This window comes from Electrona antarctica, assembly GCF_951216825.1.
Source record: "Electrona antarctica genome assembly, chromosome: 1".
NCBI classification, from domain to species: domain Eukaryota; kingdom Metazoa; phylum Chordata; class Actinopteri; order Myctophiformes; family Myctophidae; genus Electrona; species Electrona antarctica.
In genome coordinates this window covers 57044705-57058312 of record NC_136806.1, presented here as the reverse complement: position 1 = coordinate 57058312, position 13608 = coordinate 57044705, and the positions used below count along the sequence as shown (strand labels likewise).

Sequence of the window (13608 nt, the reverse complement as noted above, 5' to 3'; positions counted from 1 at the left end):
ACCATGCAGGCCATGGGGCTGGAGGGAAGGGGGGGGGGGTTATACGCCGCCAAGAGGCACGGCATGAAGCCATCAGCCCTGCTACTTTTCCCATCCTTGTGGTGGCAGATGTGGTGCCAACAGGCCCCGACGGACGCCACTCTGCCCTGCCACGCAGCAAGGACAGCCAGCCTCTCTCTCTCTCTCTCTCTCTCTCTCCATCCCCATGGCAAAGTGAGCAGGAAGAGGACACCAGCCCTGCGAACCCCACCGCTCATCATGATGGACTTCACTTATAACCCATTAAGAATTTTTTTCTACAAAATGTAGAAAAGGTTGATTAAATGTCTTCTAAATCCTGAGAAACGTATGTTTCCACATCAGTGATGCTCCATGTCAAGGATCCCCAAGATTATATAGGCTATTTGTAAAAATGAGAAAAGGCCGCACACACGTAGCCACGATGCTGTATATTTATTGACAAGAATCCAACGTTTCGACCTTGCGGCCTTCTTCAGGGAAATGATCATTTCAAATAATTTCCCTGAAGAAGGCCGAAAGGTCGAAACGTTGGATTCTTGTCAATAAATATACAGCATCGTGGCTACGTGTGTGCGGCCTTTTCTCATTTTTACTTATTTACTGCCTTAGGCCAGCACCTCAACAACACTGGTGTGCGCCCTTTCCTGCTTTATATAGGCTATTTGGCCACCGCCGATCGCCATCTCGTAATATTTTGTTCCAGGGACCCCCAGAAGCAAAAACTTTAATTCAAAATGTTAATTTTTTTTTTATGAGTTTCCCCCCAAAAAAATGCAGATATACAAGTTTGCAGTGCGGCACGAAGTGACGCACTGCGAGCTTGTATATCTGCAATCTTTAAATAGCCATAACGCTAAAATCTAAAATGACAGATGCTTTCCTGGTTAATCGCGTCAATGACCCCAAACACTGATCTGTCTGTTTTAGACGTGTTGTAAACCAGTGTTTCTACTGAACTGGGGAAATATTAACCGTTAATGATGACTTCTGCATATAATCCTTCATCCAGAGGCTTTCATTGCTCAGAATGTGGCTGCAGGGAATCTGTTTTCCAACAGTGTGTTGTTGTTGTAAGATGTGCCTTTTTCCTTTGTGTTGTGTAACACAGATGGCACACACACACCACTGTACCTTTCATCGCAGGCAGCAGCAGCAAGCCCTTTCTATTTCTCAACGAGAAGGAATTGTTGAAACAACAACAGATATTTGAGCCGTTTATAATTGCATATGTACTTCAACGTCTCAAACGTGTGAAGTTATTCAAGAACAACCGCGGCGGATTGGTTGACGTTACTGTATTCCATATGTATAGGCGTATATAGGAGGAGAGGGGGGGGGCAAAAACTAAAAAGAGGAGAGCTTTAGCCCAGATTGTTCTTTTTTTTTTTTATCATTAACGGTAATGTGATACTGAGGCACCCGGTTGACCTCCGCACAGCAGTACCTCATCTCAGAAGTCATTCATTAACACAAACAGAAGGCAGGAGAGAAAGAGGGGGTGAGTGGAAGAAGAAGAGAGTGAGAGACAGAGAGAGAGAGAGAGAGAAGAGAGAGAGAGAGAGAGAGAGAGAGAGAGAGAGAGAGAGAGAGAGAGAGAGATGGGGAACAATTAAGAGCACACTACAGTGCATATATAATATAATTATAATGTCTGTTTGCTTTATTATTTGTGTTATTATATATTTGTGTTTATTATATGTGTGTTAACCCATTAAGACCAGAGGCAGATGTCTTCTTCCTATAACAGTTTTCTTTAAAAACGTTGGTGGTTCTCAAACTTTTTCATGTCAAGGACCTCCAAAATAAAATGTATGTGGCTGCATGCGGACCCCCATCTCAACTATATTTTGTTGCAGGGGACCCCCAGAAGCAAAGATTTGAGTTAAAAATGTTTTTTCTTTGAAAATATTTATTCAAAGATCTTCAAAAAAAATTCATTATTTTTAATAGCCTGCAACCAATGTGCCTATATAATATGTATAGCTAAAATCTAAAATGACACAAACGCTTTCCCGGTTTGAATCGGTTAATGTGCCGTGTTGAAGCGTGCACTGCCGGTTTTCCGACGGCAATATTCCAAAAGCCCGATTTGTAGTTAGCTGCGCGCGCCGTGGCGCACACACTAAGAAAACAGAAAAGCAAGCTCGTCGATCAGCTATACTTTCGCCGTGCGCGAGACCCGGCGCGCAACTAAAGTATAAACCAGACATGCGGTGGAAGAGAACGGAACTTATAAAGACACCATGTGGCGACTGTGATCCCGCGCTGTGTGTGTAATCACTGTGCAGTTACACTTATTGTCCACTCTGGAAATGGTAAAGGCCCACACGAGATGGTTGGAAATATGGGTCAGTCGGAGAGCGACGCGTGTTTGGATGGTGATTGGGGTTGAGCTCCACTCGCTCACGCATGCGTTTCTTTTCAAGAGCAGCGGGCTGATGCCGGGGCCACTGCTGAGACTAATTGAAAAGCTTCTTATGTCTTCTTCCCTTCGATTATAAATGGATCGCGCAGCCCTTTGCCTCCGTGATTTGGCCCTATGTTTGCTGAATACGATTTTACACTGAGGGCCATCTTCTCAATTACGTTCCCCACCGGCATCGATTCCATGAGGGCCCATCCAAGCGGCACCTCTCCATATCTAACACCCCCCCAACAGCACCACCACCACCACCACCACCACCAGTGCCTCTTATCTTCTTATAGCACTGTAATTGTCCAAATGGCTAACCTGTTAAAGCATATATATTTCCATATGTAGCGTATAGTATGGAAGTGTGACCGTAACATAGCGAGGGATGCTGTGTTCTGTGCGACTGGTCAGAGAGACTTAGATGGGAGGGGGGGGGGGGGGGGGGATCAGGAACGGGGAGCTGTGGGTGCCCCGTGGATCCTTGGAGTGGTGCGACAGACTCCCGAGCCTCCTGGTAGGATTTGTTGGAATGTGAGAGAGAGGAGGATTTTAGCACCAGGCGAGCCACGCCAGTGTGCCGCAGACTTGGTGCCATCTGTCTCAGCCTCCGTCCTGCCGTTTGCCAAACTCGTCAGACCTTTATTTCCTCTCGCTCCCATCGGCGTCCCTTCTCATCCCTGTTCACAAGAGCTGCTCTGAGATCTGCTAATGCACTGGGAGAAAGAAAAGAAAGAAAAGAGAGAGAAAATGGCCGGGGCTTTAATAAACCGATTCAAAAATCTGGATTAATTAATATGTATTCCTGGAGCTATTGGACCGACAGCCCTTGTGGAGATACAGTACAATGTGTGTTCAATAGCGGTGCCATTTGCCCATATTAACAACATGAAGGGGGAGAGAATGCAAGAAAGTTACACCAGTTTTTGAAGGAGAAATCCAAATTGTTTATGTTTTAGCTCATTATAAACTACAGCCTAGTTCTAAAGTGATTCATTGTATATGTACTGCACTGTTATAGCACTGATGTATCGCATTGTATTGTTGTAATAAAAATAAAAGTTGGCTATGGATTTGCATTGTACTGTATTCACTGATAATTTAAAAAAAAGCTCAGCTGTGCTGTGTTTAAGAGATATATTTAATTTAATTGTATATTTTCAGTGACTATTGAGAAGAAAGCAAAACAAACCAGAGTGACATCCAATAATGTAAACGTACAGTAATAGTAGAGTCATGTCCAATACGAATCTACTGTAGAGTGACATCCAATAAAGCTACTGTACAACCCTAGAGTGACGTCCAGTTCAGACCTATAGTGACATCCCGTACAAAGCTAGAATTACATACAACCGAACCACAGAGTGATATCCAATACATAGCTAGAGTGACGTTCACCTGACACCTGTCAATCCACTGAAAATGAAAGGGTTCATTTTACAGATAGCATATCATGCAACACACATTCCATACGCACTAAACATTCCTTCCATGTTGAGGATCAGGAATCAAGTGGCACAATTCAATCAAAAACGAGACACCACCACCACCACCACCACCAAATGGACGTGTGACTGTGTGGTGGTCTGGGGGGGTGCTGACCTTTGACCCTCTCTACCCCTAGGGGGGGAGAGAGATCACAGGGAAGGGAAGCAACGGGATCCATGACCATCGCCCTGCCTGTGGAAGGTCCGATGACGGGTGGAGGTGCAGGACGGGGAAGTGCAACCCCTCATCCTAAAATGGAACGCCAGACGGCGGGACATGGGCAAGAGGGCCTTTGATGCTGACCTCTCTGTCCCAGGGTTTCCCGAGGGCTCCGGCTATACCGATCCAGCCAAGCCCGAGGGGTGCCAGGTGCCCCCCCCCCCCCCCCCCCCCCCCCCCGAGAGCAGGAGGAACGGGAAGCTCCGTTCTGGGCAAGGAGGAGAGAGGAGTCGGACTGGGTCCAAGCCCCACTACTCCCAGTCACGTCACTATTTAGTCAACTGGGCTGCATCTCATCGGCCAGGGCAGCATGCTAATTCCGACAACAGTCTGGTGCAGAATGAGTTATACCAAACAAGAGTTTGGGAAACACTTCTGGCTGCAGATTCCGTTTCTATATGAACACGTTGCACATTGCCGAATCACCTGCGTTTACGGGCATGTGTTGTGTGTGTGTGTGTGTTTGTTTGTTTGATTGATTGATTGATTGAATTATTTATTAACAGTTTGCAGAATTACAGTACATTCAAGCACAACTCAATACAAAGACTGTTAACTGAGTGGACGACACCATTAACCCATTTTGGGCAGGAAACCCTTTTGGTGTTAGCATTATGTTATGCTTTAGCTATTGAAAAATAGCAGATCTACAAGCTCATAGCGCACCACCGAGTGGCGCGCTACGAGCTTGTAGGTCTGCTATTTTTGAAAAATCGTGAAAATGCGGGACAAATCTTTGAATATATATTCTTTCAGAAGACCTTTTTTTTATTTCGACGTCAGGCCTATGGGTTAAAGCATTACCCGTGTCTGCACATGGTAGGGCTATAATCATGTTTTCGGTGGGTATAGATGTTGTTGAGCTGGTCATTTTGAAAGTAGCTCTCAGGTAAAAAATGTCTGGGCACCCCTGCTATGTGCATGAACACATATACTGGTTTGTGTGTATTATAAGTGAACTGCAATCAGTTAATCCATTTAGGCCTGAAGTCGAAATAAAAAAAACATTCGCTCTGAAAGAATATATATTCAAAGATTTGTGCCGCATCTTTACGATTTTTCAAAAATAGCAGACCTACAAGCTCGTAGCGCGCCACTCGGTGGCGCGCTATGAGCTTGTAGGTCTGCTATTTTTGAATAGCTAAAGCATAACATAATGCTTAGTTAAAACACCAACAGGGGTTCCCGCCCAGTTAATGATAAAACAGCAGAGCAAGTCATGAAGAAAGAAAACAGGGATGACATTAGTGGAGTTCTAAAACATGATTACCATTACAATTTATTTATAATTTAGACATTTAGCAGATACTCTAATCCACAGTGTCTCGATACAGTGCAGCAGCATGACGTCTAGTTAAAAAAAACGGGGTAAGCTGTCAAGTAAATAGAGTGCCAAGAAAACAGGTAAATGCTACTGAGTCACTATAGCAGATAATAACCTATAGCACCTTACACTATCTAAATATAACATACTACCTATAACTAACACATGAAGGTCCTAAATAATCTACAATAGTTTAAAGCATCTGCTAACAAGTAAACAGAACACATCTATATATATCTAAATAAAGTACATAAGTGAACATGTTATAACAACAAACATCTGCACAGCCTAACTGGCATTCATCTAATCAACCAATGAATACTGCCTACACAGGGCATGAGAAATGATGGATATATTTGTTTACTGTTTGTGAATCATGTCGTGTCCATCTACGGTTTGCCCTCGTCCAGTTCATGTTAATAATAAAGCTGAGGAAAACAAAAACAATCCTCGAGAGCTCTGGAAGCTACTCAACAACCAACTAGGCTGCGGTCAGAAACTGAAAACCAGGTTTTCAAACATAAACATTAAAGCGAACGACACTCTCATCACTGACAAGCTTGATGTGGCCAACTACTTGAACATCTTCTTTACAAACATAGCAACAACGCTGGTTAACAATGTGCCCTCCCACTCTGGGCTCTTTGGTGTAGAGCACATTAAAACCTTCTACAGAAACCTAGGTGTTTGTAAAGACGATTTTAAACTAGTTATGGTAACAACTGATGAGGTACTTAAGAAACTGAGTGCCCTCCAACCCCAAAAGGGCACTGGCCATGACAATATTCCCTCCAAATTTCTCAGAGACTCAGCCATCTCCATAGCTCCAATCATCACCCACATAGTAAACCTCTCCATCAAACAGGGACAGGTCCCCCTAGATTTCAAACTGGCCAAAGTAACCCCCCTGCACAAGAAAGGGAGTAAATTAGACCCCGGCAACTACCGCCCTATTTCTATTCTAAGCTCCATCTCGAAAGTGATGGAAAAAATAGTCTATGAACAGGTTGAAAAGTATCTTGCCACTAACAAATTATTGTACGAGTTCCAATCTGGCTTCAGAACATCCCACTCCACTGACACATGCCTTCTCTATTTGAGCGACCACATCAAACAAGAGGTGGATGCTGGCAAATACTGCGGCATGGTCATGCTGGACCTCCAAAAGGTTTTTTACACACCGTGAACCACTCCATACTGGTTAACAAGCTAAAAGCAATTGGTTTCGATAGCACATCAGTGAGCTGGATGCAATCCTACCTGGAGGGGAGAGAACAGATGGTGGAAGTGAACGGAACACTGTCCCCCCCCCCCCTCCCAGTGAGCTGTGGCGTTCCACAAGGAAGCATACTAGGGCCTCTACTGTTCCTAATATATGTAAACGACATCAGCTTGTGACTGCAACTTGTTCCTGTTCGCAGATGACTCGGCACTGCTGGTCTCGGACAGGGACAAACTGCAGGTTGAAAATGCCCTCAGCTCTGAACTCGGTAGAATCTGCACCTGGCTCGCTGATAACAAACTATCTTTACACCTGGGAAAAACTGAATCCATTCTCTTTGGATCTAATTGTAATCTCAACAAGGCAAATGGCTTCTTGGTTAGAGTGGGTGACAATGTTATCACACGTAAAGATGAAATTACCTACCTAGGTTCCATCCTGGAGGCTAATCTTTCCGGTGATAAAATGGCCACCAACGTAATCAAAAAAGTCAACCAAAGAACAAGATTCCTTTTCAGGATCTCCTCACTGGTCGACAAAAACACCTTGAAGACCTTAACAGGAGCCCTCGTACAAGGCTTCTTTGACTATGCATGCACCTCCTGGTACCACCTCAAAGGCCCTTAAAACTAGGCTCCAGACTTCCCAAAACAAACTGGTCAGGCTCCTACTTGGCCTCACCCCCGGAACCCACCTCACCCCTGCCCACTTTGACAGACTGGCATGGCTTAGGGTTGGCGACAGAGTACAGCATCTTGCAATGGGTCTGGTCCACAAGATTCGATACTCCACCAAGATACCCATGTACCTGTCTAGATACTTCCTTAATGTTAACGAAGTCCACACCCACAACACCAGAGGGAGTGCAACGAACCATGTACAACCCAGATTCGGCACAAACAAGGGACTAAATTATTTTCGCTCCTATGCCACCAAAATGTGGAACGTCCTACCAACAGTCATTAAGACATGCGAATCCCTTGACTCCTTCAAAACCGCTCTCAAAGGGCACCTACGGATGGCTGCAATTCGAAACTGCCCCCCGTAAAATCTGAATCCCCCCCCACCGCCCCCACCCTTTTCCCCTCACTGTATATGTTTCTTTTCCCTTTTTACCTCCATTATGATGAATTCCTGTTCTGTTCTTTGTCTATATAGAAGTGTCTATTTGTACGTCTCTAAATGTTTTGATGAATTGAACATGGTGGACCCTGTTGTAAACAAGTGTAATGCTTAATTGGGTCGTCCACTCACAGTTAACAGCCTTTGTATTGAGTTTGTGCTTGAAATGTACTGTAATTCTGCAAACTGTTAATCAAATTTTCAATCAATCAATCAAAAACATAACAGACATTTTAGATAACTGTCTCGTGTCTACCATGTAGCACTGTTACTGAGAGCGCAGAAACAATACCAATATGTGATAGGAAGGTTAGAGTCAGCCTTGCACTAGGTCGAAGAGGAAACTGCAACTTCGAACTACAAAGTGACATCAGCCCCATGGTGGGAAAGACTCCACATCGGATTACAGGAAGCATCGTCAGAATTTGAATCACTCCCATCCTACAGACAGATGTCACTATTTCTTCACTATTGTAAACTTCTGACAACAGCAAGGTTTACTTCCTGGTGTCAAAGGGTTGTTTTGATTACTGTCATAAATAACCTAGTTAGAGTATATATTAATATTTTTTCTGTGCTGTTTGGACCCATTCTTTCTCCCCAATATAATGGAATATCATTGAAAACTCATACTACTGGTCTGTGTCACTTATTCATTCTGTTTTTTTCTTACTTGGATAGTCTTTCTAAAATATATTTATAGTATGATTAAACAGTAAAGTTAAAGGTCTATACATATTGGTATTTAATTTCTTTGATATAAAGGCTTTGAATGCCTGGTATATTTGGCTTGAGTATTTCTACTCTAATTACTTTCAAATGGTTTACCAACTATTAATACATTTTGGCTTGAACGCCTGGTCCTTCACATGAGTTATCGATATTTTCATAAATGGGAGATAAACTTCTTTTTGGCTGTCAAGGAATGTTAAAGATGGAGTGCCACAATGTTTGTATTTTTCCAGTTTTTCATGTGTCTATGAGGTAACAGTACTTCATTAGACACCCTGGTGTCGTTGTTATGTGCAATGGTGTATTAACTTTGTATTTAGGGTTTCTTCCTGGAGGCTGAACCCTTGACAGTCAAACGTGCCAATGAAAAAAACAGTAATATAGTGACATCACATTATCAGCCCCTCCCCTAACCCCTCCCCCTTTATCATACAACTACAGCTGTGGGTGCGGCTTAAGTTCAGGTGGATCACCACCCATCACCACCCACCATGCAGGCAAACCAAGCATACTTAATGAACCGGTGGGGGTGCCCACATAAAAACGACATTTTAACAAAATACTGTACATTTTTTTGAAAAAAATCTTCCTCCTTATATAACAATAAGACCTGATGATCATGTTTTAGGATGGAAAAAAATCATGGCACTCCATAATTTAAGGCGTGATGAGGGCAGGGTCTGAAAAGTGAGTTGGCAGTCCTCCCTGAGTGTGTGGGGGGGGGGGCTCATCCCACTGAAGCAATAGGAATGAATACCATAACAATACAACAAACCAAAAAAAGTACTGCAATATAACAGTTCAGTGAAGCGACAAACGAGTAAAGAGAAGAGAGAGAGAGAGAGAGAGAGAGAGAGAGAGAGAGAGAGAGAGAGAGAGATGTGTACAGCATACATGAGCTCCCTCGCAAGCTGCATGCATGCAGGGCACTCAGAGAGGATGAAAATAAGGTGGATGAAATGAAGACGTGTCTGATTTCCATGGCGGGGCCAATGGCGGAGATCGAGGCATGATGCCAGCCAGTGCACTCTGCTCTCTGATAGGCCTTCCATCGCTTCCCTCGATCACACTCCTGGCCCCCATATCGCTCTCTCTAATCACCTCCGAAATGCAAACAGGCCAATCGCAAGAAGGCAGCGGATGGGGTGGATGGTGGGGGTTTTAGAGGGAGTGAGGAGAGAGCAGGGTATACAGCAGAGGGCTACGGCAGTGTCAGAAGGGGTCGGTCGGTGCACGTGTTGTTATTAATAAAGCATAAATAAAAAAGGTGCACATCAAAGCTTTGCAGGGGCCACGCTATCGTACATGAAAGTAACGCACTATAAGGCTTAATGTCTCCTAAGGCGTGTTATATGATGACGCCGCTTTGATTTGAAATGCATTGTGTGGAGAATGGATTTGCAGGAGTGCAGGGGAGGAAAGAGGAGGAAAGCGTGCATGCGGGCGGGCGGATAGGATAGGTCCATCGTTTTAAAAAGGCTGACCTCACATAGGAGGCGCTCTTCAAAGTGTCAGCGAGGGAGGATATTTTAGGGCCTTATTTCTGATGTGGCCGAGAACCCTGACTTTGACTGTATATATAGAAAAACAACAACATGTTGTACAGCACGCCGTTAGAGGACGTGATACCGCTAACTACTGTAATAAACTGTGACAAATCCCCCCCACACACACACACCTTCTCCACCCCCCCCAAAAAAAACTAAAGTATACTGAGTGAAATGCCAATTTATTCAATTCTACAGAATCTACACACATTTCCAATTTCATCACAATTCATGAGACCATATTGGTTTTGGATGAGAAGCTGTATATAACTGCGGAGCATATATTGCACCTGGTCATATTGTTGTACAGTACACCTGGTCATATTGTTGTACAGTACACCTGGTCATATTGTTGTACAGTACACCTGGTCATATTGTTGTACAGTACACCTGGTCATATTGTTGTACAGTACACCTGGTCGTATTGTTGTACAGTACACCTGGTCATATTGTTGTACAGTACACCTGGTCGTATTGTTGTACAGTACACCTGGTCATATTGTTGTACAGTACACCTGGTCATATTGTTGTACAGTACACCTGGTCATATTGTTGTACAGTACACCTAGTCATATTGTTGTACAGTACACATGCGCCGTAGCAGATCGAGCCTCGCAGGGAGCAAGAACCCTTATTCCAGTAAGCAGGTAATTATCCTAATGTACCTTCCTCCTCCTCCTCCTCCCTCTGCTCCATCTCTCGGAGACACACACATGGTTCAGAGACCACCTCTGTGGCTTCATTATCAGTGCTGGGGATTCATTAAATGGCTCGGTTCACTTGCTGCTCCACACAGCAGAGGCTGCTGGTGAAGAGAGAGAGAGGGGGGGGGGGGGGGGGGGGGAAGAGAAGAGGGGAAACTAGAAAAAGTGCCCTTCCGGGCACAGGTCTCCACCAGGAGGATAGGAGTGTGTGTGATGTTTGGCAAAATGTTTAGGAGATGTTTTTTTTTTTTTTTTTTGCAACAATTTTCTTCATTTTGTTGAGGAAATGCAGAGCCAGATCACTCATAGCATCTCTGAGGATAGAATTCTGGATGAGCAGGACATGTGCAGCATTTTGTACAAAACGGGCCACTCCTGAAAACCTTGGAAGGCAATCTTAGCCAATCAGTGTACAATCTGAGAAATCCAACAGACTCGTCTTGATCACATGACTACAGAGATCATGTGTACCGATTGCCATTTCTTCATACGCCTTTGATGGCAATTGGATGATTTGAGGCATTTTGTTCCAAAAATGTGTTTTGCAAAAATCAACCTGTTGGTGGCGCTATAACAGGCCAATGTGAAAAGGGTGGGATATATTCCTCAGCCTAGTAAGAAAATGTGTGAAAGATTTCACGTAAATTGCATGCTGCGTTCATGATTTGAGGCTATTGTTCAAAACGGGGCAATCTTGCAAACTGTGAAAGCCAATTATAGCCAATTAGGATGGAATATAAAATATCAGACAGATCCGACTTGAGCACATGACCATAGAGATACTGTGTAACGATTTGTGAGATTTTTGGACAGAATCTGGAGGAGTAATATCCAAAAATGTGTTTTACAAAAGTCGGCCTCCTGGTGGCGCTATAAAAGGCAGATGCGGAAAATGCAGGTCAAAGGTTTGTCCTTGGCCTCTAGGGAGTGTGCATGCAACGTTTCACGCAGATCGGTGCAGTTTTAGGTAAAACATGTGAAAAGCTGCCTCATGGTGGCGCTATAACAGGCCGTTCTGGAAAATGTGGGGCAGAGGTTCATCGTTGGCATCCAGGGAGTGTGTGTGCAAAGTTTGGCATCGGCCGGGTTAACGGTGCCGGAGATTAGCTGTACACAGACGGACGGAAGGACACACACACGGACGGACGGACACACACACGGACGGAGTGCAAAACATACTCTCTCCCCATGCCTTCGGCCTGGTGGAGACAAAAGATGGGAATTAAGGAGGGGAGGGGTGAGGATAGGGAACAAGACACAGCACTAAAGGGTGTGTGTGTGGGGGAGGGGGGGAGGGGTGCACTGGAGGTTAACATCTCAATCATTTGGGACAATACTGTTGAGTCTCTTGGATTTCTCCTTTTTTTTTTTCTTCTTCTTCATGCTGCTCAAACGCCACCCTTCAGTGACGGAGGATAAGACTGGAGCTTTACAATGTCAAAGCGGTGCGGCTCTTCTGCCGTGTGGAACAGTTTAAGGCATGGGTGGGTTTTGAGGGGACAGGTCGCTGAGGCAGTGTCCGTCCGTCCGTCCGTCTGTCTTTGTGTCTGTGTAGGCTTACATGCGTGTGTGCGAGCGTGCCGCACGCACGCCTCTGTGCGTGCGTAATGCGTCTGTGCGCGTCCACCTTCATTCTTGGAAAGTACAGCTCCCAAGAGCATACAGAAGGTCTGGGGGTGGGAATTCAGTTTAACTTCTGTTTGGTTTTTGCTGTTGGGTTTTTTCTCTCTCCCTCTCTGATAAATGACACCCTGACAGTTGGGACCAGAAATGTTGGGGTCCCTGAACAGATTTCTCAGTTACAGAAATAAAAATGTGCAACAATTAGACAAAGACACAAGACATTTTGCATTCTACATTTGAACCCGCAAATTGAGAACACTGACAAATGCCACCCCACCCCCATGCCTTCTGTATGGCGCCATTGTTTGCCTCTTGAGAAATGTCATACTGTAGAGCTGAGAGGTGATATTTCTATATGGCACAAACAGACTGTGACTTCTTCCAACTCTCAGTAAGCATGGCTGCACAGATTGAGAGCGTCTAACATGTGTCTTTGCTTCACTCTAAATAGAAATGTGGCTTCAGGGGGTTCTTCGCCGTGCAGTTCCATGGGAGAACCTGTTCAGATTGAGGGATCTTTGTTCGACTCAAATGGAGAATTATTTAGTCTGTTTTACCTTTTCTTCTTTCCGGCAGTTAAAATAATCTCAGGCAGGTGTCTGTGATGTATGTTAATCCATTGAGACCTGGAACGCATCCATGTCACGTTAGCGTTTAACCACATTAACCATTAACCCATTTTGGGGCGGGAACCCCTTTTGGTGTTTTAAACATTGTTATAATTTAGCTATTGAAAAATAGCAGATCTACAAGCTCATAGCGCGCCACCGAGTGGCGCGCTATGAACTTGTAGGTCTGCTATTTTTGAAAAATCGTTAAAATGTGCCTCAAATCTTTCCGAAAATTGTCATGATTTAGAAAACTTTTTTTTTTTTATTTCGACGTCAGGCCTGAATGGGTTAACGCATATAGTGTCATCTCCAGTAAGTACAAATCTTCTAAAGTTGTGGTTTGTATGGAGTTCTGTGGCAGCCGCACTTCTCACAAAACCTGGGACGTTGAATAATGTTTTGGTTGTTCACATCAAAATAAATGTAATGGCAAAATGGCTATTGTATATACGCAGGAATGGCATATGGAAGTGACAGTAAATTAGTGGGAATAACACATCTGCCAAAGAAACAGCACAGGATTTTTGGGTACTCTTTTCAAACGGAAACTCTTGAACCGTTACTTGTTCACAGATGTGCAGCCCT

The 13608-nt window shown here is 44.3% G+C and overlaps 1 long non-coding RNA gene across 2 annotated transcripts in view; it reads right to left on the bottom strand.

Annotated features, from left to right (window-relative positions):
• Positions 1–2832: 2832 nt before the first annotated feature.
• Positions 2833–13608, bottom strand: part of LOC306922851 — a 171727-nt gene continuing 160951 nt past the window's right edge. For both annotated transcript variants that reach the window (XR_013789971.1, XR_013789972.1), the window contains exon 3: positions 2833–3147. This is a non-coding gene — a long non-coding RNA (uncharacterized lncRNA). The remainder of the gene's footprint in view (positions 3148–13608) is intronic.